Source organism: Mesoplodon densirostris, chromosome 13 (genome assembly GCF_025265405.1).
Source record: "Mesoplodon densirostris isolate mMesDen1 chromosome 13, mMesDen1 primary haplotype, whole genome shotgun sequence".
NCBI classification, from domain to species: domain Eukaryota; kingdom Metazoa; phylum Chordata; class Mammalia; order Artiodactyla; family Ziphiidae; genus Mesoplodon; species Mesoplodon densirostris.
In genome coordinates this window covers 23,501,180-23,526,687 of record NC_082673.1, presented here as the reverse complement: position 1 = coordinate 23,526,687, position 25,508 = coordinate 23,501,180, and the positions used below count along the sequence as shown (strand labels likewise).

Sequence of the window (25,508 nt, the reverse complement as noted above, 5' to 3'; positions counted from 1 at the left end):
GCTCTTCAACAGTCACTGATGAAAAATTAAAAGGTAAGCCAAAGCTGGGAGAAAATCTTTGCAAAACATATGTATAATAGAGAATTTGAACACAGAGTATAAAGAGTGCTTAGAGCTCAATAAAAACAAACAAAAAACCTTGATAATAAATCGGCAGATTTGAATAGACACTCCACCAAAGACAATATATGGATAACAAGTAAGTCAACAAGCATATGAAAAGGTGTTTAGCATACTTAGTATTTGCATGCTTGGGAAACGCAAATTAAAACCGAAATGAAATACCACTGCACATGCACTAGTGTAGCTAAAAAGGTTGATGATACCAAGTTTGGTGGAGGATGCAGAGTGCCTGGAGCTCTCATGCTTTGCCAATAGTACAGGCATATTGGAAAACACTTTGGCAGTTTCTAATAAAGTTCAACATACACTTACACAACCCAGCACCTTACTCTTATGTATTTATCCAGGAGAAATTGAAAAAAAAAAGTCTTCACAAAGACTTGTATAAGAATGTTAATAGTTTTTTTCATAGTGGCCCCAAACTTTAAATAATCAAACTGTTCATCAACAGGGTAAATTATAAAAATACTGTAGAATATTCATTCATGTCTTCTATAGAAATTAAGAGAGGAATATGTTTGTATATGGGTATATATGTATATGAGTGTGTGCATATATCAAAGGGCTGGTGAATGGGCAGGAAAGAGTAAACAGGAGGGCATAGTTATCCACCCACTAACACTTTCCCATAGTCTTCATTCTTTTCTCCCTGTAGGTGGAGTTTATGTTTGATGTCAGTTCCCTTTGGGCTAAAGAACTTCTTTCAGCATTTTTTTAGTGCGGATCTGCTGACAATAAACTGTATCAGTTTGGGTTTATCTGTAAATGTATTCATTTACATTTCTTTTTTTTTAATAATTAAAGAAAATTATTTATTTTATTCATTTATTTTTGGCTGCGTTGGGTCTTTGTTGCTGCACACTGGCTTTCTCTAGTTGCAGTGAGCGGGGGCTACTCTTCGTTGTGGTGCGCAGGCTTCTCATTGTGGTGGCTTCTCTTGTTGCGGAGCATGGGCTCTAGGCACACGGGCTTCAGTAGTTGTGGCATGCGGGCTCTAGAGCTAAGGCTCAGTAGTTGTGGTGCATGTGCTTAGTTGCTCTGCAGTATGTGGGATCTTCCCAGACCAGGGCACGAACCCGTGTCCTCTGCATTGGCAGGCAGATTCTTAACCACTGCGCCACCAGGGAACTCCCCAACAGGGCTTTAAAAGCTAAATTAATTTCTCTCCCTTCCGTTCAATTATTTTCTTCCAAGTACTTTCCTGTTCTGTTTTTTCCAACTTGCCTCTTGGTGTTATTTTTCTTTCACTCCTGACTTTTCATTTCTTGCACTTTTTTTCCTCTTTCTCATTTTTTCCTGTCTTTTCCCCTTTTCCCTCTGACCTCTTTCAACCTCCTTTCCGTAAGTTATTTTTGTTTTCCCACTTATAATTCATATTTTATACTAGCTTTACTGAGATATAATTCACATACTACACAATTCACACATTTAAAGTGAACATTTCAATGGTTTTTACTATATTCATGAAGTTGTGCAACCATCACTGCAACCAACTTTAGAATATTTTTATCATCCCCAAAGAAACTCTCTGCCCTTTAGCCATTGCTCTCTGATCCGTCCATTTCTCCCAGCCCCAGGCAAACACTAACCTAATTTCTGTTTCTACAGATTTGCATATTATGGAAATTTCATGTAAATGCAATCGTATAATATGTGGTCTTTTGTGACTGGCTTCTTTCACTTAGCACTTTGTGTAATGTTTTCAAGGCTCATTTACATTGTGATATTAATCAGAGCTTCATTTCTTTTTATGGCCAAATAATATTTCATTATATGGATATACCAATTTTGTTTATGTTTATCACTTAATGGATATTTGTGTTGTTTCTCAGTTATTAGGAATAATGCTGTTATGAACATTCATGCACAAGTTTTTCTGAGGTTGTATATGTTCATTTCTATTGGAGTGGAATTGCTGGATCATATGATAACTCTATGTTAAACTTTTTTGAGGAACTGCCAGGCTGTTTTGCAAAGTGTCTCCACAACTTTACATTCCCACCAGCAGTGTATGAGGGTGTTGATTTCTCCACATCCCCACCAGCACTTATCTGTCTTTTTAATTATAGCCATCCTAGTGGGTGTGAAATGATATTTCATTATGGTTTTGATTTGCATTTCTCTGATACTAATGACAGTGAGCATCTTTCCATGTGCTTATTAGCCATTTTCATATCTTCTTTGGGGAAATTTGTTTTCAGATACTCTGCCCAGTTTTCAACTGGGTTGTCTTTTTTATTATAGAGTTATAAGAAGTTTTAAAATGTATATATTCTAGATATACATCTCTTATCAGACATACAGTTTGGAAAAATCTTCTCCCATTTTGTGGGTCATCTTTTTATTTTCTTGATAGTGTCTTTTGAAGCAAAAAGTGTTCAGTTTTTAAGAAGTCCTGATTATTATTTTTTCTTTTGTTGCTTGCTTTTGGTGTCATATAAGAAATCATTGCCAAATCCAAGGTCATAATGATTTACTCTTATATTTTCTTCTAAGAGTGTTATAGTTTTAGCTCTTGTATTTAGATCTTTGATCTATTTTAGTGAATTTTTATTTACAATGTGAGGCAGAAGTTTTAAATTAATTCTTTTGCATGTGGATATCTTCTTGTGTTAACCCCATTTGTTGAAAAGACTATTTTTGCCCATTGAATAGTCTAGCACCCTTGTCAAAAAATCAATTGGGTTTATTTCTGGACTCTCAATTGTATTCCTTTGAACTATATGTCTATCCCTATGTCACTACCACGCAGTCTTAATTATCATTACTTTGTAGTAAGCTTTGGAATTGGGAAGTGTGGGCTCTCCAACTTAAATTCTTCTTTTTCAGGATGGTTTCATAATTCATTTTAATTTGAAACATGTTTTTTATCTTCTGTATACCAGGGAATATGTGAAGGGAACAAGACAAGAATGCTCAGCCAGGAGAGATATGTGTTTAAAGAAGAATTAACAATATATGATGGAGAATTCCCTGGTGGTTCAGTGGTTAGGACTCGGAGCTTTCATTGCCGGGGCCTGGGTTCGATCCCTGGTCAGGGGACTAAGATCCTGCATGCCTCGCAGTGCGGCCCCAAAACAACAACAACGACAGCAACAAAGCAATGTATGGTGGAGATTAAGGTAGGAGAATTATAGATACTTATAAAAACATAACAGGGAGTCTTAGCCAAATCTGGTAATTGTGCAAGGCTGACTGAGGAAACAAGGGTCAGACTGAACGCTGGGGGAAGGAATAAGAGATAACCAGAAGAAGACAGAATATACCGCATTCTAAGCCATTCCAAGGAATAGCTTTTGTGAATCCTGGGGTCAAGGCATGGCTGTAAAAAGACAGAGCAAAGTTCAGAAAAGCTTTAGTAGAGAGTGCAAGAAGAGAGAGGTAAAATTTGAGTAGAGTAAAAAGGCAAGATAGGGCCTGCTTTTTATCTCAAAGGCAATGAGTCCTCATTGTGGGCACTGAAAGAATGATAGGAGCCTTGGAGGCATGATCATTTTACACGCACAAGAATCCCTCTGGCTGTAGAGTAGGCAGTGGATAGGTGGGTGCAACACCAAAGAAAGGAAAACCAGTTAGGGGGCTTTTGAAATGAAAGGTGATGTGACCCAGAGTATGATGGTGGCAAAAAAAAAAAAAAAAAAAAGTGAAATGACTGTGAGAAACTTCCAAAGCAGAGTCTAACAGGACTTGGTGATTCTTTAGATGTGAGGGATAAAAGAGAGACAGGAATCAAAGATGGCTCCTAATTTCTCATAATATGGAACTTGTCTATATTTTGAGTATGTTGCAAATATTGAATAAAGGTGAGCCAATTTTAAAAAAATAAAATGAGAGAGGAGAATGTTTTATTTCTCAAAAATCTCCCAACAAAAAAATTAAGTTGCCTGTAACTTGTGTGGTCTCTGAGTACTGTGTTTTGTTGTTGTTGTTTTTGGGTTTCTTTTTTTTTTTTTGCGGTACGCGGGCCTCTCACTGTTGTGGCCTCTCCCGTTGCGGAGCACAGGCTCCGGACGCACAGGCTCAGCGGCCATGGCTCATGGGCCCAGCTGCTCTGCGGCATGTGGGATCTTCCTGGACCGGGGCACGAACCCGTGTCCCCTGCATCGGCAGGCGGACTCTCAACCACTGCACCACCAGGCAAGCCCCTGTTGTTGTTGTTGTTGTTGTTGTTGTTTTTGCGGTATGCCGGCTTCTCACTGCTGTGGCCTCTCCCGTTGCAGAGCACAGGCTCCGGACGCACAGGCTCAGCGGCCATGGCTCACGGGCCCAGCTGCTCCACGGCATGTGGGATCTTCCCGGACCGGGGCATGAACCCGTGTCCCCTGCATCGGCAGGCAGACTCTCAACCACTGCGCCACCAGGGAAGCCCTGTTGTTGTTTTTTTAAGGCCACTCTGAGTGATCCTTTAAAAAAAAAAAAAAAAACAGGTGCAACCAGGGAATATGAAAACCAAGTGAGAGGGTGTGACTGTAGGAGTTTCGTGACACCCAGGTGGCATGCCTGGTGACAGAGAGAACGACTTCTCCCCATCTACTGACGTCTCCTACCAGGACCATTCCCCAAGTGGTCCCCCAGCTTCCTGTTTCCAGTCATGCCCTCTGTCACTGCAGTGCAACCAGAATGATTTCTCACAAAGGTACATCTCAGCTTGTCACCTCCTTTGCATGAAACTTTTCAGTGGCTTCCTGTTGCCGTGAGGACAAAGTTCAGACCTTTTAACAGTTTTCACGTTTCTGCATAATCTGGCTCCTGCCGGCCTGGCTGAACTCTTGCCACGTCCTCCCTTACGCTCTGTGCGCCAGGCACACTGAACTGGTGCTCTCAGTTCCTTCAACGTGATGTGCTCTCTCTCTCACCTCTTGGCTCTCTTTTACATGAGCTTTCTTTGTCTGCTACTATGCCTACTTATCTTCTAGGTCTTGAGTTACACACATCACTTTCTCTGGAAAGCCCCACTGACATCAAATCTGGGTTTGGGATCTCCTGTGTAGCAGCCTCGAATGCCCTAGGTCAATGGACTTGCTGGGGCTTCGCTCTCTTTTGGTCTGGTTTGGTCCAGGCATAGATTTTGTTTTATTTTATTTGTTTTTAATAAATTTGTTTGTTTGTTTGTTTGTTTGTTTATGGCTGCGTTGGGTCTTCATTGCTGCCCACGGGCTTTCTCCAGTTGCGGTGAGCGGGGGCTACTCTTCATTACGGTGCACGGGCTTCTCACTGCAGTGGCTTCTCGTTGCGGAGCACGGGCCCTAGGCGCGTGGGGTTCAGTAGTTGTGGCTCGTGGGCTCTAGAGAGCAGGATCAGTCGTTGTGGCACACGGGCTTAGATGCTCCATGGCATGTGAGATCTTCCCAGCCCAGGGCTCGAACCCATGTCCCCTGCATTGGCAGGCGGATTCTCAACCACTGGGCCACCAGGGAAGTCCCGGGCATAGATTTTAGACTCTGAAGAGTGAAGGGACTGTGTGTCCTTCAAGTACCCATAACGAGAATACTGATGCTCTCAGCCACTGGGAGGTAATGAGCTGGTGCCTACTCTACAGCTACAAGCAAGCATCTGTTCTACTGAGACTTGATTTTGCCAGGAGACAGTCTGAAGATAGCGTTATGTCCCTTTGTGAAGGCTGAATAGAATCAGGTCTTACAAGGCCAACCCACATCCACTGCACAAAAGAATAAGCAGCCAGTCCCCAGAGTTCTACCCCATATTTTTAGCCTGGGTAATTTTTTTTTTTTTTTTTTTTTCAGTACGCGGGCCTCTTACTGCTGTGGCCTCTCCCGTTGCGGAGCACAGGCTCTGGACGTGCAGGCTCAGCGGCCATGGCTCACGGGCCCAGCCGCTCCGCAGCATGTGGGATCTTCCTGGACCAGGGCACGAACCCGTGTCCCCTGCATCGGCAGGTGGATTCTCAACCACTGCGCCACAAGGGAAGCCCTAGCCTGGGCAATTTTTAAAGCAGCTGTATCCAAACCTCCTTGTCAACAGCAAAAACAAGTCATTTTCAGTAAACCATTCATCCAATACCCTGCACTGAGTTAATGCTACTTGCTGACATTTCTTTCACCATCAACTCTCCACAAAATGGACTCCAAGATAGATAAATGAGGACACTTGTTACAAGAAATTGTTACTGTATTTATAAACCAGTTAAAAGTGAAGCGATAAAAATTGAGACAAGGAGAGCAAGAACAATTGAACTCCAGTGCTCCTCTCTGGGCATAATTACCTGGTAGGCCAGTTATCTGTTCAGGGTACTCCTACTTCAAGGTAGTATTTGTAATAAAAGAACACCAGTCTTTCTGGTCTCTTTAGAGGCAAGCAACCAGCTCATCTAAAACTCCTATCAGTCTATTCACAACTGGCTTTAAAAATAAGGAATTAGGAGAGAGGGAAGGAGGGAGAAAACACATTTCTTCATTAACTCATTGGGAAGTCTTCGGACCTCCTGAAGAAGCTCCCTTCTTTGGTCCCAAATCTCACAATCATAGTGTAGTTCCAGTTCTACATAAGCCTCAATGCATGGTTCTCTAGCTGGAGCACATGCTGTCAAACCCAAAGTCAAACGCCCAGGCCAAGAAAACTCAAATCTCAAATAACCCAATAATATCTATTCCCCAGGTGATGGCAAATAGTATAACAATGTTTGTGATCAAAGACCCACGTTTGAGAAAGTCCTGCTGCGCCCTTATAAACACAGACACACACACACACACATACACCCACACACACTTTATCTTTGAGGGCCAAAGTTTTGAAAAGAAATCTGGACCAGGGCAGGCAAAGAGCTGGAAAAGATGATAAAATCCTGGAGGGATAACTTACCATTAGGATAGGAGGAGACAGGACAGGTGCGCTGTCTTCTGTACCATAGTCTGGAGGGGAAAAGGGACTTGTTATTGGTTCTGGGTCTCAGAGGGGCCACATGTGGAACAAACTTGGTTTGGGATAAACTGGTGGCCAGCTTGAGCCCTAAGGAAAAGATTCTTCAAGTGCATCTGAAAGCTGGTTTCAGTGTGGAGAACCTCTTGGAAATTTGATTGGTCCTGGGGAAAGGGAAGCAGGCAGGTCCCTTTCTTCTTCTGCAGAGAGTGCCACAAGCCCTCACTGTTTCCTGTTGAATGGGGCGATTTACTTTCTGTGCGTGGTGGGAAGGCAGCATGGCGGGGCCAGGACCTGGTGAGTCTGCAGCCAGTGCAGCAGCTTGTAGCCTGTGAAGGAGATCTGCTTGGCCATAATGCGGTCGGGCTTCTCTGGTGCTGGGACAAGGCTCAAAAGGCTTCAGGTGCCCGGGCAGTGCCTTCCCATCATCCTCCTTGCCCACCTCGGGGTTGTTGTAAATCGGGGTGGCGTATCGGCAGTGGAGGGTCTCCACGCTCTAGTTGCCCGCGTCCACCAAGGCTGCCTCCCGCTGGTCCTTCCCACACAGACTCAGGGAGCAGCCCAGGTGTCGCAGGATGGCATTGGACTGGTACAGGGTGAGGTTTCCATTCTGGAACTTGGGGAGCTGCCCGTACAGTTAGGAGGCCTTGAGTGAGCACTGCAGCTGGGTCTCCTTGGTCACCACCTCCTCCTTCCAGCTCTGGCCCTGGTCAGCCCGCAGCACGTGTGTGGCCTTGACAGACCCTGGAACAGGGAAGTAGACAGTGGTGTGGGGCGTCAGGGTGGTGGCAGAGCTCAGGCCAGTGTGGAGGATCTTTCACAGATGTTGACGTGGAGGAAAGGGACCACTGCGGTCTGCAAAAGAATTAGCATAAATAGCATCAGAGCAGGACAAGAGGTCTGAACCACATCCCCCTGAACAGCTGGTTTAGAAGTGGTACCAATAGCTTGGCTGCTAAACTTCTATGCCACCTCCTTTCAGAGTCTCTCAGGTTTACCACCACCTGCTTCCTGACCAAACCCAAGCCACTACCTGAACGTCCCTCCCCGATGCCATCACCACCTTCTGTCTTGTGGTTTAATGTTGACAGTTGGCCTAAAATACAACTGGAGTCCATGGGTTTTACCACAAGAGACATTTTTTGGCCTTGCCAAGTGGCTTGTGGGATCTTATTTCCCCAACCAGGGACTGAACCTGGGCCATGGCAATGAAAGCACCGAGTCCTAACAACTGGACCACCAGGGAATTCCCCCTTAAGAGATTTTTTTTTTTAAATGTAAACACCAAATCGTGTAACTTGTTGATAAGTAACGCTTTTTAAGCACATCAACCACGTTATTCTTACTGTGGAATTTATGGCCCTGAAGAGACTTGACCCTGGAGTTTGCAAAGTCCCCTCAGAACAAATTCTTTGGAGAGAGACTTGCTAACTGCCATGGGAATTTGCTTTCACAGGAGGCCAAGGGAGCAGGTGCCTGAGCAGCTGGGAGAGAGTTTCCTGTTTACAGTGTAAACCCTCCATGGTTCACGCTCCTTCAGGCCCAGATTCTGGCCAGACAGTACAAAGATGAGTCATCAAAAAGGAATATAGGAAAAACAAAAGGGGAATGAAGCAGTATAAAAGAGGGGAAAGAAATTAAATAGATAAAACTGATAATATCTAAAACAGGACCTATAAGAGACTAAAAAGACAGGAGGTTAGATGGTTAGAGCTAATATTTCCAACTTTAGGAATTAAAAAAATGAAATAGTAGGACTTCCCTGGCGGTCCAGTGGTTAAGAATCCATACTTCCACTGCAGGAGGCATGGTTTTGATCCCTTGTCAGGGAACTAAGATCACACATGCCACACAGTACAGCTAAAAAAAAAAAAAAAGAAAAAAGAAATATTTTGGGAGGGAATGTTCCAATATCTAATAAAATTTAAACTAGTCATAACTTTTTTTTGTTTTGTTTTTGCCGTACACGGGCCTCTCACTGTTGTGGCCTCTCCCGTCGCAGAGCGCAGGCTCCGGACGCACAGGCTCAGCGGCCTTGGCTCACGGGCCCAGCAGCTCCGCAACATGTGGGATCTTCCCGGACCGGGGCACAAACCCGTGTCCCCCGCATTGGCAGGTGGACTCTCAACCACTGCGCCACCAGGGAAGCCCATAAACTAGTCATAACTTTTGACCAAGAAGAATACTTCTCAGAATTTATCCTTCAGTAAGTCACATAAATGTATAAAGACAAACGTACAAATGTTAGGGATGACTTCTGCCAAAAGCCTAGAGTTGTTCTTGATTTTTGTCTCCCTCACCATCACCCTTCTGCACCATTCAATCCATTAGCATATCCCATGAATTCTCTATTCAATATACACCCTGAATCTGACCACTCCTCACTGTATTCCTAGAACCTCAGTGAGTCACAGCTTTTCTCAGAAATGGATTCCTACTTGGTCACTCCGCTTTTGTTCTTGCCCTCCAAACAGTCCATTAGCTACTTAGCATCCAGATTGATCTTGTAAAATCCTAGATAAATTCATATCACATCCCTGCTTAAATATTTCATGGCTTTCTGTTGCACTTAGAATAAATTGCAAACCTCTTACCAGGACACACCTCTCGTGGCAGCCACCACTCTCCCTTCCTGCTAGCTCCATCCTAACCCCACTGGTCTTCTCTGGGTTCCTTGAACAAGCCAAGTTTGATCCCATCACTGGAACTGAGCACCTGCTCTTCCCTCTACCTCGAAAGCACTTCTCCAGATCATCATGTGGTCTGACCTTCTTACTCTTTTTTTTTTTTCGGTACGCAGGCCTCTCACTGTTGTGGCCTCTCTCATTGCGGAGCACAGGCTCCAGACGCGCAGGCTCAGCGGCCATGGCTCACAGCCCCAGCCACTCTGCAGCATGTGGGATCTTCCCGGACCGGGGCACGAACCCGCGTCCCCTGCATCGGCAAGCGGACTCTCAACCACTGCGCCACCAGGGAAGCCCAGACCTTCTTATTCTTTAGTTATCTGCTCTAGTTCATCTTCTTGAGGAGATTCCCTCATGACCAACCAAGAATAAAACTTCTCTTGTTATCTCTACCCCCTTTCCAGGTACCCCTTTACTTACCACTTATCTATTTAATTGTTTGCTCTCTTTATTCCCCTTCTACTCACTTACATTGAGGTTTCCTCTTCAGCACCTAGAACAAAGCCTGCCACATAATACATGTTAGTATTTTTTGAATGAATGAATGAATAAATGCTGGAAATTTTCTTAAGATACATACTTAACTGAAAGAAAAAGAAAGCTTCAAAATATGTACAACACTGCTATATTTAAAATAGATAACCAACAAGGACCTACTGTATAGCACAGGGAGCTCTGCTCAATACTCTGTAATAACCTGAATGGGAAAAGAATTTGAAAAAGAAGATACATGTATATGTATAACTGAATCACTTTGCCGTATACCTGAAACTAACACAACACTGTTAATCAACTATACTCCAATATAAAATAAAAATTAAAAAAATAATATGTACAGTCAAGCCCCATTAATATTAATACAAATATCTTAGTATACATTTGTATTCATATTATATATAATATTTGAATGAATGCATGGAAATTTTTCAAAATATATTTGTTATTGAGGTATAAGTGACATATAACATTGTGCTAGTTTAAGGTACACGATTTGTTGATTTGATACTTTTATATATTGTAATATGATTACCACCATAGCTTTAGCTAACACCTCTACCACATCACATCACTTCTTTTTCATAGTGAGAACATTTAAGGTCTAGTCTCTTAGCAACTTTGAAGTATATATGCAGTATTTTTGACTATAATCACAAGGCTGGGCATTAGATCTCCAGAATTTACTCATCTTTTAATTGCGAGTTTATAACCTTTGACCAACATCTCTCCAATTCCTCTATCCCCAGCTCCTGGTATCTACTATTCTACTCTGTTTCTACAAGTTCAGCTTTTTTAGATTCTCACATATAAGTGAGATTATACAGTGTTTGTCTTTCTCTCTCTGACTTATTTCACTTAGCTTAGTACCTTCAAGGTGTGTCCATGTTGTTGCAAATGACAGGATTTCCTTCTTTTTCGTGGCTGAATAGTATTCCATTCCAATAAATATATCACGGTATCGTTATCCATTCATCCACTGAGGGACATTTAGGTTGTTTCCATGTCTTGGCTATTGTGAATAATGCTGCAATAAACAAGGGAGTGCAGATATCTTTTTTTTTTCTTCTTTGGCCGAGCTGTGCAGCTTGCGGGGTCTCAGTTCCCCGACCAGGGATTAAACCCAGGCCATGGCAGTGAAAGCCTGGAATCCTAACCACTAGGCCACCGGGGAACTCCCAGATATCTTTTTGATATCCTGTTTTATTTCCCAGGACTTATTAACTGAATAAAGGGGAAAGTTTAAAAATGGTGTATAAAGTCAAGTACCATTTATCTTACTACTAATATCAATAAAATATCTTTTATGTATATGTATATATGCACCCAAATCTAGATGAACATACATCAGTTATTCACAGTGATTATCCCTGCTGAGGGGATTTGGGGATGATGGCTTTCTACATTATACATTTCAGTAAAATTTTTATTTTTATATTAACCACAAATTTTTTAATCTGAAAAAATTTTTATATTAAAAATAAAATCAAGTAAAGTTGAAACATTTAGAATGACAATGATGCTGGAAGCCAATTAGATAAAAGGTTAAAATGTGGAGTTAAGTGATATAAAATTATGATTGTATAGTTTTATGTGATTATATGAAATGATGAAATTAAAATACACAGGTAAAAAGTTTCATTACAGTGCATGTCTCCACTCTGCTCTCTGCCAGGAGCCTGTACGGTATGGACTCAATGATCTGTTCTAAAGTCCTCTGTCACTCTGGTTGGGTTCAGCCAGTGAGGAGTCCCAGTAAGAAAAATGAAGGAAGAGGAAAGCAAGCTAGGTCAGGGTATTTATCCCCTTTCCTCCCTCCCCACGAGGTCTCATTGAGTTGGCTGTATCCCTCGATGGGAAATCCCCATTTTTCTTGGGGCCACTAACCGTACAGAGTCCTATTCTCTGTGATCCTGGCAGCTATTCCCTCCCCTTACCCTTTCCAGTGGTGAGCCCCAGCTCCTAAATTCACACCTTTGTAAATAAACCCTCCTCGTTACCTGAGGCCATCGGTTTCTTGTTGGGACTCTGGCAGACACTTTTTGGATAAAAATATGCATGTTCCTAAATTGTCCTTCCTATTTTCCATGATCCAAAAATCATCCAGAAAAACAAGACTCCTTGTGAAGCTACATCTCTGGTATTAAAGCCTTCCTTCTCCATCTCGGGGCATGGCAAACTTTTTCCATAAAGGGCAGATAGTAAATATTTTAGGCTTTTTTTTTTAATTGAAGCATAGTTGATTTACAATGTCATGGTAATTTCAGGTGTACAGCACAGTGATTCAGTTATACATACATATATATCTATTATCATTTTTAAAATTTATTTATTTATTTATTTTGGGCTGTGTTGGGTCTTCATTTCTGTGAGAGGGCTTTCTCTAGTTGTGGCAAGCGGGGGCCACTCTTCATCGCGGTGCGCGGGCCTCTCACTAGCGCAGCCTCTCTTGTTGCAGAGCACAGGCTCCAGATATGCAGGCTCAGTAGTTGTGGCTCATGGGCTTAGTTGCTCTGCAGCATGTGGGATCCTCCCAGACCAGGGCTCGAACCCGTGTCCCCTGCGTTAGCAGGCAGATTCTCAACCACTGCACCACCAGGGAAGCCCCTATATCTATTATTTTTCAGATTCTTTCCCCTTATAGGTTATTATAAAATACTGAGTATAGTTCCCTGTGCTATACGGTAAGTCCTTGTTGGTTATCTATTTTATATATAGTAGTGTGTATATGTTCATCCCATCCTCCTAATCTATCCCTCCCCCCGCTTTCCCCATTGGTTTGTTTTCTATGTCTGTGGGGCTATTTCTGTTTTGTAAGTTCATTTGTATCTTTTTTTTCAGATTCCAAATATAAGCAATATCATATGATTAAATATTTTAGGTTCGAGAGGTCTATCCTCTCTGTCGCAGCTACCCTGCCAAGGTAGCACCAAAGCAGCCACAGGCAAGAGGTAAATGAATGGCTTGCTGCAGACATTGAAGCAAGTCTCCTAAGGCATTATCATCAATAACATGTTTGCTGTGGCGTTTTGTTAGATATTCTTCATAAAGTCTAAGAGCACATTATTTGTAAGCTCCATTTTACAGATTAGGAGACTGAAAATCATCGGGATTAATAGCTTGGTGTAAGTCTCCTAATTATGCAGGGTAGTAGCAGTAATCCTCTGATAACAAATTCTAGGCTCCCATTACTACGCAGAATATCTTTAAACAAGGTATTGTGAAGTTAATATTATTCTAAAGAATGGTAGGTTAGTGAGATTTTTGAGGCTACAGTGTTTGAGGGTTTGTTGGAATCATACTATCTATTGGTAGCCTCAGTACTAGCCAGGTGTATCACCACGGGATTGTATATATTATGACAGTAAGATTCTAGAAAAGAAATGAGTATATAAAGGAAAAAGTGTGACATTTTGGTTGTCTCCCTTACTGGGTTCTTCTGATACCACAGAGCTGCTAAATTCAGGTTGCCCTATCTTTAAATTAGTTATTGTTAACCAGTTCTAGTTATTGTTAACTGGTTTGAATCGAGCTCTCTGTCTTACAGCTGAAAGCATGCTAATAGAAGCCAGAGCTTCCTGCTCTTTATTGATCTATAAACCCAAAGAGAATATTTAGCAACCCAAGCTATTGAACCTATAATACCACCGTTGTATGCTTATTGTCTCCTGATTTTGCTTTCTGCAATGCTGTAAGCTTTCCAGAAATAGGTGAGAGAGCTTGTTTTGCATACTCCGGAAAACTTATTAAGTATTTTAATGGCAAAGACGTTATTTAACTTGAAATATACTTGAGTACATATATTGCTTGAAAACTATTCATAAAGTAGGGTGAAAGCAGGTTATATAAAATTATACATTTTATCATTACACTCTTTTTATTTTATTTTATTCTTTTTTTAAAATTAATTAATTTATTTATTTTTGCTGTGTTGGGTCTTCATTTCTGTGGGAGGGCTTTCTCTAATTGTGGCAAGCGGGGGCCACTCTTCATCGCGATGCACGGGCCTCTCACCATCACGGCCTCTCTTGTTGCAGAGCACAGGCTCCAGACGCGCAGGCTCAGTAGTTGTGGCTCACGGACCCAGTTGCTCCGCGGCATGTGGGATCTTCCCAGACAAGGGCTCGAACCCGTGTCCCCTGCATTAGCAGGCAGATTCTCAACCACTGCGCCACCAGGGAAGCCCCTACACTCTCTTTTTAAAATTAGTCGTTATTGTTTAAAAGGGGACACGCTAACTTTGTTATTTAGAAAATGAATTTGGGACGGGGAAGATTGACAAAGTTTTTAGTTTGTTTGCAAGCAGAGCAATGGCAATCCTGCTGCGGGAATACTGTTAACTGTTGCTATTCCAATCAGAAAAAAGTGGGCACTTTTGGGGAAAAAATATTCCAAATGTTTTTAATGCTTTGTCTAGTCTCTGAAGTTCCCTTTGTTCTGTTGGAATGCCCAAGTCAGTGAATTCAGTATTGATTTATTTCAAAGGCCCTGAGGCTTGAAGCTTTGAGAGACAATGAAAAGAATGAAAGAACGATTTTTCATAGACTGTATTAAGCCTCCAGGCATAGAAAATGTACAAGTGAAAAGCACATCAGAGACATCTTTGCTCCTTGCTAAAGCCTGTGGAAAATAACTCTCTGGCCAGGGTGGAAAGGTATAGTATTGATTACTGAGAAGATTTATAATTGAACCAGGATTTCTTAATTCCACCAAACGAAACAAACTAACATCGTGACTGTTTGGTGCTCCAGCGTCACCTACCCGCAGGTCACACGCTTTGCCATGTCCAGTGGTGCAGGTCCTGGCTTGCACATCCAGTAAATAGTTCATGATTAGCTGGCTGGCTGCATGGATTAATGGGAGACCGTAAAATTCGTTTAACTATCTTTTTTTAAAAAATAATTAATTAATTAATTTTTACTTTTGGCTGCGTTGGGTCTTTGTTGCTGTGTGCAGGCTTTCTCCAGTTGCAGTGAGCGAGCTTCTCATTGCAGTTGCTTCTCTTGTCGCGGAGCATGGGCTCTAGGCGCGTGGGCTCAGTAGTTATAGCGCACGGGTTTAGTTGCTCCACGGCATGTGGGATCTTCCCGGACCAGGGCTCGAACCCGTGTCCCCTGCACTGGCGGGCGGATTCTTAACCACTGTGCCACCAGGGAAGTCCCCTAACTATCTTTTTGATATAATTTTTACTCCAACATTGCCCACTGGGGCACATTAAATATGTTCATTCTCTGTTTTCAGTTACAAAAATTCAGTAGGGTAATAAACAGTAATGAGTTCCAAGAGTGTTTTGTTGCTGCTGTCATTTAACACTTTACTTGATACAATACATCACCTCTCCATAAAGAAAAATGTTGGCAATAGCTGATATAAATAGTAACATCTATCGAGTTCTTACTCTGTGCCAGGCAGGGAGCTACATTCTTCACATGAAATTTCAGAATTCACCCTCACAACAACTTTCTAGGTAAGTAGTAGTATTTTTCTTGTTTTACAGTTGAGAAAACTGTGTAAACCATGTTGCTCCATGGGCTATATGAAATATATTTGTTTGCAGAAGGAAAATAAGGACCTTAATGATCCTTTTACAAAAAGATTCTTTTGAGTGACAGGATTTCCTTTAGTCTTTTAATGTAACAAATACTCCTAGGTCATTCAAAACCTTTCAATTATACTAGTTCAGTTTGCATGCTTTTCATTTACAACAGTTCTTCAAGATCACACCTCTATACATGAAAAGAGAACTCTAAGTTATTGTCCCGGTGATGATGTTTTTATATTTGAGAGAGAGATAATCACTTGAACAAAAATAAGTTATTATTCCATATTTGTTTAAACCATAACTAGAAAAAAACTTAACTATAAATATGTATATTTAAGATTTTTTATTATGGAAGTTAAACCCCTACACACCTATCATGCAGCTTCAAAAATTAACAAAACTTTCCAAGCTACAAATATGTTTTTGAAGTATTGGTACTAAGAGGTGTGATCATGTAATTTATTACCCAAACTAGGACATTTTTGACAGTAAAAGGAGGTGTTATAATAACTCCACCAGGACAACAGGCATAAACCCAGACTGTACTGGAGAGACCATGGCATATGATCACCCTAGAAAAAATTCATTTCTGTAATATTTAAGGCATGTAAAAGCATACCCATATGTAAGAGCATATAGGACAGATAGTTCTGATGTGAAAGAAGACACACACATCTCTTATTAAATAGTTTTCTATATTCATTGTTGTTTTGGACTGAATGTGTCCTCCAAAAAATTTATATGTTGAACCCCTAACCACCATCCCCCTCCAATATAATGGTACTTGGAAGTGGGGCCTTTGGGAGGTCATTAGGTCATGAGGGTGAAGCCCTTATGATGGGATTAGTGTCCTTATAAGAGAAAAAGACAGCTCCCCACCACCTCTCTCTCTCTTTCTCTCTCTGCCATAGGAGGACACAGAAAGAAGACAGCCATCTATGAATCAGGAAGTAGGCCTTCATGAGGGACCAAATGGGCCAGCACCTTGATCTTGGACTTCCCAGCCTCCAGAACTGTGAGTAATAAAAGTCTGTACTTTAAGCCACTCAGCCTGTAATATTTTGTTACAGTAGCCAGAGGAGCCTAAGACAGTCATGCTGAATAGGATTTGTATGGGCTTTTCTATTCTGTGGAAGAATTAAATAAAACATATATTTACTTTTAAGAGCACGAACTTGGCAGTAAATCTATTACTATAATCTAGTGGCAATCTAATAATTCTAGCTCTAGCCCAGCAGTTAGAGTTCATGGGAGGAGACACACCTCCACGTGTGACAGCTGCCTGCCACCTGCTAGCCCAACGTGTTCCCTAGCCTCTCAGAGATTCCTTTTCTTCCTTCACCCCATAAAATGGAGATAATAATAGGATTTATTTCAGAGGGTTGTTGTGAGGACAAATGGGTAATGTGGGCAGAGCACATAGCATGTCACCTGACACACATGAAAGTTCAGTGAAGGGGACCGTTTCTTTCCTTCTTTCTTCTCCTGTCTTCTCCCCACTCAGGCTCCTTTGGGGCCCAGGCGGTGGCAGCAGGGGCCTGGGTTGGTGACTTTACAAGGAGCTGAAGTGGCGGAACAGGAACTGCTCCAGGGCCAAGACGCTCACCTAAGATACTCGCCAGTTACTGGGACAGGTCATTTCTTGTCCTCAGTCAGAGGGACTTCAAAGTGTCCTCACTTGACGACTTAAAACCACAACCCTATTTATAATCAAAGACTGGTGAGGCCTGAATGTATCACTTACAAGTAAAACTGGGATATTATTCACCTCAGAAAGTTGATATAAAGAGTGGATTGAAAACTTATGTACAGGGTCTAGGGCAGTTTGGCCCACTGTAGACCTCAAAATGGTGGTTACCTTACGAGTTTACTTCTAGAAAACTTCTTGAGGAGACAAAATGATGGAAAAGAGTCATGCTGAAGGTTCTTTCTCTGCCGCAGAGGAGGAGACAAGCCCCCATGCCTCTCACCAGCCCTTGGAAGATTCCTCCTAATGGCTAACCTGTTTGTGAGTCAGCTCAGAGGACCAGGTCAATATTTAGATTGAAAAGCTCTTGCTCCTGACTAAATGTCAACAAACCTAATAGCAAAAATGTTTTTTCAAAAAATTCTCCTTTGGGGACTTCCCTGGCAGTCCAATGGTTAGGACTCTGCACTTCCATTGCAGGGGGCATGGGTTCAATCCCTGGCTGGGGAACTAAGATCCCACAAGCCACGTGGCATGGCCAAAAATCCCCCACCCCCCAAAAAACAAAAAATAACTTCTCCTGTGAAAACTTTATTCATTATTAAATTTCCATAGCTTATGATTTTTGTTTGTAAAAAAAATTCAGAAAATACCTAACATATATTTCATTTTGGGCAGTGATGCATGTGAGAAAAATGATAATGATTTGTTCTTCACTCATTGTGTTTATGGGACTAAAGAGAAGAGTGCTTTACAAGCCATAAGTATGCTGCTGCCCGGTTGCTGGTACTTACATAAATAAAGATAAATCTTCTCAAAGGAAATTAAGTGAAGCTGGTGGTCCATTAGCTAATGCTCCTAGAACACTTCATTCTACTCATATAGAGAAGAGACTGAAAGATAGACATTTAAGATCTGGCAAGATGCAGGAGATAATCATCCAAAGTAAAACTGCTTGTTATCTCACTTCTCTATCTTTCGGTAGACAATATTTTACTACTGAATTCTATGAAGAGCTGAGCAACAATTTTACCAGACATAAATACCTTAACTGAATTGTGCATATAGAATTGCAGTGTGGAATGTAGATAAACAGAGGGCTCGTGGTGGAGTCGGAATTAGGACATTAGTTCTTTTCAAAACCACAGACATGAACGAACTGGAGAAGGAAAGCCACAGAGAGAGTGAAACTTCAAATTCTATCAGATGAACAAATAATGACCTCATTATTTGTACTGAACACAGATGGAGTACTTCTTTTTCACATATGGCTTTCCCTGACCCCTCCCACCTCTGAGACAGAGTGTTTTTCAAATCCCCTCAAAGTAGTGCGAGAGCAAAAATGGGGTAGCGCACTGACATTGACAGGAGCCCACGGGGCTTCTGGGAGCTCAGTTTCTCTCCCTGGTCCGAGGTTCAGTTTCTTGTCTCGCCGAGTGACACATGGTTTCAGAGCCCCAGGTCAAAGGCACATTTTCACCCACATCTGCATATATGTCATGCACTTTCAGATTTGCACGTGCAATCTGAACAGTCCAGAGACTGGCATGGGAGCTGTGATTCGAGTTGTTCTCCAAAGGTCAAAGGCCGCTCAGCCAGCTTAGCACTCGGCCAGCAGCCCAAGCAGGGTCCTTTCCTCCCTCTCTTCTTCCTCTCCCTTCCTCCCTTCTTTCCTTCCTGTCCTCCTTTCAAAACTACTCTCATCCTAACATTAGGAGCCAGAGACCAGCCTGAGAGATGTCAGGAACTTGCATCAGCAGTGACAAAGAGGTGTCCAGTATCCAGGACAAGAGTCCTAGGACCTCAGCACTCCAATCCTAGTGAAGTGTTTTTACCAATTTCTAGTGAGGAGAACTTGAGTTATTTTCTTGAGCAAATATTTGAGTTATATTCATGGCAGTTATCATTGCTTGAATTCCTACAAGTAGGGTTAAACTCCACATTTAAAAACTTTAAAGCAAATATTCAACCTCAATCAATACTTTCACTGAAGTAGTTGTAATGAAGAGAGTAATTGAGGGCTTCCCTGGTGGCGCAGTGGCTAAGAATCCGCCTGCTAATGCAGGGGACCCAGGTTCAAGCCACGGAGAAACTAAGCCCACGCGCCACAACTACTGAAGCCCGTACGCCTAGAGCCTGTGCTCCACAAGAGAAGGCACCACGATGAGAAGCCCGCCCACGATGAGAAGCCCGCTCACTGCAATGAAGAGTAGCCCCCACTCGCCGCAACTAGAGAAAGCCCGTGCGCAACAACAAAGACCCAACGCAGCCATAAATAAATAAATAAAAAGGAATGGAACATTTCACTAAACTGGGTAAGATTGAAAAAAAAAAGAGAGAGTAACTGAGGTAAGTCACGAGCTCGATTACAAACAACCCACAAGACAATTCCAAATTAATGAATGTGCTAGTTGTGCTTCCCAGTTTGTGCAGCGATCCCCACTGGTCTTCAGTGTGACACATATACTTTTGTACTTTTATGCTGTTTGTCTTGGAAATTCCCTCAGGGACACTGAATTGGGTCTTTGTTGAATTCTGTGTAACAACTGATACAACGCCAACTAGATACTAAATTTATCTTTTAGGTGATCAGTTTGATGGTAGATAGTAGATATGGCTGCTGGATGCAAGACAATGCACAAAATAAATTCCTGTCTGATTCTTATTGATCGTGTCATCACCACAATCCATGTAATAACCACGCCCACAATGAAACACATCAGTTCATATCAAATGGCAGCATTGCTTCTGGGTATGCAGTAGAGGGTGGAGGTTGCCATCGAGACTCAGAACTTGGGTTCTGGTTCACAAAGTGCATCACCTGAGAAGCCTCAACTCTCTCATATGTTAACTAGGCATGAGCGGATGCAGGAGCGATGACTTCCGGAAGATGCCCACGTCCTAGTCCCTGAAAATTGTCAACATGTTCCCTTGCATGGCAAACAGGATTTTTCAGCTGTGATTAAGGGTCTCGAGATGGGGAGTTTGTCCTGGATTATCCAGGTGGGTGCAGTGTAATCACAAATGTCCTTATCCATGAAAGAGGGAGGCAGGAAAGTGAGAAGTGATGTGACAACAGAAGCAGAGGTCAGAATGATGCCATGAGCCAAAGAAGGTGAGTGTTCTCTAGAAGCTGGAAAAGCTAAGGAAATGGATACCTCCTAGAGTCTCCAGAAGGAATGCAGCCCTGCAGAGCTATTTTAAATTTCCTTTTTAAAAAAAATATTTATTTATTTATCTGGTTGAGCCAGGTCTTAATTGCGGCAGGCGGTCTCCTTAGTTGCAGCTCATAGGCTCCTTAGTTGCTTCAGGTGGGCTCCTTATTGTGGCATGCGAACTCTTAGTTGTGGCATGCATGTGGGATCTAGTTTCCTGACTAGGGATAGAACCCAGGCCCCCTGCATCGGGAGTTCGGAGTCCTATCCACTGCGCCACCAGGGAAGTCCCCCATTTTAGATTTCTGATTTCCAGAACCATGAGAGAATAGGTTTGTGTTGCTTTAAGCCACTAAATTTATGGGTGTTTGTTACAGTAACAATAAGAAACTAATACAGGGTTATGTAGGGATTAAATGGAAACTGTTATGTAAAGATTTAACATGGTGCCTGATACATAGAAAGAGTGGAATAAATGCTGTTATCGATCTATAAAGCATCACCTATAACTCCCTTGAGCTCTTCCAAAGCTCCCTACAACATGTAAAGAAAAAAGAAAAAGATTAAGTATTTAAGAGCAGAAGGAGGAAGCTAGAATTTATTGAGCTAGGCACTTTCCATGATGGAATGCTCACAAGAAACTTGGGAAGTGGGGCTTCCTAAACTCAGAGAGGTTAAGTAACCTGCCCACCATCACACAGCTAGCAAGATATTAAATCCAGATCCAAATCCCTGTCTGCCTGAATTAAAAGTTCTGGCCTTCCTTCAGATTTTATAGTAGAAAGTGTAGTGAAATATCTATCTTGGAACACTTTAGTTTTTTAAGAAGACATCTTAATATATCTTCATTATCAAATTATCATTTTGTACAGAATTCTGTCCCAAGTTCATAATACAGTGATATGGTGACTGCCACTTTGCCAGCTTTGCAGTAGTGTAATAAGAGTGATAGTGGGGCTTCCCGTGTGGCGCAGTGGTTGAGAGTCCACCTGCCGATGCAGGGGACACGGGTTCGTGCCCCGGTACGGGAAGATCCCACATGCCGTGGAGCGGCTGGGCCCGTGAGCCATGGCCGCTGAGCCTGCGCTCCACAACGGGAGAGGCCACAACAGTGAGAGGCCCGCGTACTGCAAAAACAAACAAACAAACAAAAAAAAAGAGTGATAGTGGCAGCACTAATTAATAATTCATTTATTACATTTGTAAAGCACTTTTACAGCTTAAAAATATATAAGCACTTTTTAAATATATGTCTTGATTCTTCCAGGAGCCTCATGACTCTTGGTGGGTGCAATGTAATCACTGGGTCCTTATACTGGGGTGGGGCATAGGGGCAGGGGAGTCTAATGACCCCTGGAAGGCAAGTTTTACCATTCCCTTCTGCTGATAAGAGGATCACAAGCTGCTTTGCCTGAGGCACGTGTCTAAATGACATGCCAGAAATGAGTCTCTTGATTCAAAATTTCACAAAATTTCTATTACGTTGATCTTTGGGACTGTCCTTCCCATCATGGTCGGAAAAGTGATTTGCAAATGACTTCCAGCAGAGCACCTAAGCTGTGGTCAGCTAGCAAGTATGCATTTAGGCAGGTGAGTCCAGAAACAGTGTGCTGAGCCCTGGAGTTATTTTGAGGTCAAAAGCCAGCTCTTCTTATACTGCACATTAGACTTCCACGGAGGGAATTAGAGATTGCTTCTAAGGGGCTTGGAGTCAAGTTGTTCTGAAGGTCATTGGGTTTCATAGCCTGCTCAAACTCTGTATTCTGTGTAATAGCTGTAAACTCTTCACATGGTTATGGTTGGCTCTTATATTTTATTTTTAGTTGCAATGGTGTAAAAAAGAAAATAAACCGTATTTCTCTTTGAAGCTCTTTTGTACAAACTTCTCTCCAAGTTTGGTAGCCTGTATTCACTTGTTTCCAGGAATTTTAGTTTATACAATATAAATTCATTCCCACAGCCTTCAGATAATCACACCTTAGACAATTCCCTTCCTTTGTAATTACTCTCCAGTTCCCAATCCTTTTCTGAGGACATAAATATACTTAGTACTCCCCTCACTTTTCATGTAAGTTTACATGTTTTTCTAAAATGTGCATGAATTGTTCAGAGAACTCCTAATTTTGCATTCACTTGTTTATGACTGCAAGTGTTATTTTATGGTCCCACAGATGTTTCTTGTATGTTTAAATCTTTTCTTTTTAAATAAAAAAACTGTTTTGAAATTCAAAACTCGTTGTATTTTGTGTTTGGTTTTATTATGAAAAAATAGTCATCCTCTCCGATTTATATGCTGTGCATTAATTATTACAAGCTATCTTTGTCAGCATTCTTGTTAGAAATTTGAATAAATTGATAATTAAAATAGTAGAACGGGACAAATGATTTTTTATCACACATACACACATTTTGTGATATATACTATTAGTGAAGTATATTATAAGCATGCTACTGTACTTCATTCATTCTAAGACATATTTTACATTTTACCATCTCTGAGATTGAGATGTGTCTTACAATCAGTGTGGTAATAAATCATAGTTTAATTACGAGTGTTTTTTTTCTCTTGGCAGGATGATGTAAAATTAGGCTGTATCTTCAATTTGGTAGCGTGTTAGATTCAACTAATACAATATGTACCAACAGTATTCTATATGTTTTATGAATTCTCCAATTTAATCCTCTAAGCAATCCCCTGATACACGTATTCTCCACATCTCACAAAAGAAGAAAATAGATTAAGGAAGCTGCCCTCATTTCTTATGAGCTGCACCATAGTCTGAGGCATGCTGGTAACAGCTAGCTCTCCCAGCAGTGGGGGGAAGCTTTGATGTGTAGCAGTTGCTCATTTCCATGGTGTAAATACTCTCAGTATGGCCCACTTAGCTACTAACGTGAAGTCACTGAACACAGAATTGGGAAAATATGCACAAAATTGGCTCTTGTGAGCAGGTGTGAGCCGACTTCAGTGCACCATTTATGTATGTGTTCTTCCTAGGAACCTCTTCCTAGTCCATGTCTTTAATACTACTTGTAGGCCAAACACCACAATAACGCACTCTCTATTGGTCATCTCCATGTGGACACCCAATTCAATAGATAAACAATACCTTTCTTACCACTGACAATCTCCATGAGAATCGTTACTGAATGCAGGAGAAGGAATAATGGTTAAGACTTTATCCTATCTGCAAGCTAACAAATAAGCCTGCTACACTTTCATGGATCTGTGTCCCAATACTGGATTTCCTGTCACAGTATTCCTGGATCAGAGACAGAGGGCTTTATTACTCATAGCAAAAGCAGTAGCCATCGTATTGACAGTTTCTTGCAGCAGTGGCCTGAGTTCCAATTCCCACCGGGTGATGCAGAGAGCCTGCATGTACAGTGGGTGGCGTTACAGGAGAGGGAACCTGAGTTTGGGGCAGCTGAATATTTTACAACGGGAAGTAACCCTGCCTGAATTTTGCCTAGGAGGGAAACACTATTTATCTCACAAGGCTATAAGCAAACCTGCCCTTTGCTCCAGAGGAAACACCATCTCTATCTTTCAAGAGCGTTCATCCTGGAAAAGACAGACTGGAATAAAGACTATCAATGGCCCTGCTCCCAAGATGTAAACAAACGTGAGAAACCTATGAAGAAATTTCCCATGAGTATGCCACTGTTGGCCACTCTGATTAATCTGATTTAACAGTGGCTGGGACTGAATCCGTTTCATCTGTCTCATACAACATTTAATTAAGGCTACTATCGACAGCACTCCGAGTGCAGCAGGATGAGGCCAACGTGGAGTATTGACCACAGCCATACCCCACCCTCCGGCTCACCCGCCCAGGATCCTGAACATACTTTGCTGAACAAATTCCAAGAGCCAACAGAGTCTCTCTTAGCTAGCCAGATGCCTTTCTCCTTTAGCTTCCGTATTGACTTTTCTTCTTGGCCTGAGGTATTAATACAGTTATAGAGGGATGGATTGGAGATTGCACGGACTCTGCCTTGGTCTATGTAGCAGACGTCCGGGCAATTCTATCAACAACCCTGACCAGTGAATTGAAGATGATCTGAATACCTTCTAGGGACAAGGTGGTATCATTGATCACGTCAGCTAAAGTCAGGGACAAATTTTAAATCATCTTTGTCTTTTTTTTGCTCCAACTAAATCATTTACTTTCCCTTGAAGAAATGACTGAAAAAACACAACTCTGGAAAAACAAAGCTAAACACAGCATTCTGAGTGTTGCATGACACAACCAACCCTCTACACGACAGGTAATAAGGCCCATCAGCAGCTATACCTATGGCAGAGGTTTTAAATTCCATACATACAGATTTAATAACTGCAAAGAAAAACACAAGCAAAAAAATGAAAACAACAGCAACCAAGCAAACGCTGCATGTAGACGCTGTCCCTTTTGCATTGCACTTTAGAAGGAGGGCCAGCAGCACCCGGCCCCCACCCAGTAAATCAAGGGCAAAACCCCACCGACGATGCCCTCACCAGGTCTCCGCTCCACTCGGCGGTCTCGGCACCACCTCTCGCACTGTAGCCTCCACCCCTGGCCTCGCTCGCAGTTGCCGGGGTGTTGGAACGGAGTCAAGCAGAGGGTTCTGGTAAAATCTCTCCATGTAAATAAATACCATGATTTTAGGACGGGCAGCCACCTCGTCTACTGGGAAATCATTTTTCAAGCTTGGGCATAAGAAACCTTATACAATTCGCATACATTTGAGAGTAAACGAGATAATTTGGAATAAATGCAAGTAACTCATTGTGATAGTGGCAGATTCAATAGCTACTGAAGACATATTTTGGGGGTTAAAAAGACAAGTCAGGGTTTGCTGTACAAGATAAATGATCTTTTCTAATTGGATGAGTTGCACCATTAGGGAAAACTGTCCACAGGGTGAACATCAGTCAGTTATCCCACTGGAAATCTTCCCGA

General features: G+C 42.0%; 1 pseudogene; it reads right to left on the bottom strand.

Moving 5' to 3' along the window:
- Positions 1-7,248: 7,248 nt before the first annotated feature.
- On the bottom strand, positions 7,249-15,008 carry LOC132500592 (glutathione S-transferase P-like; annotated as a pseudogene).
- Between the last annotated feature and the right edge of the window lie 10,500 nt (positions 15,009-25,508).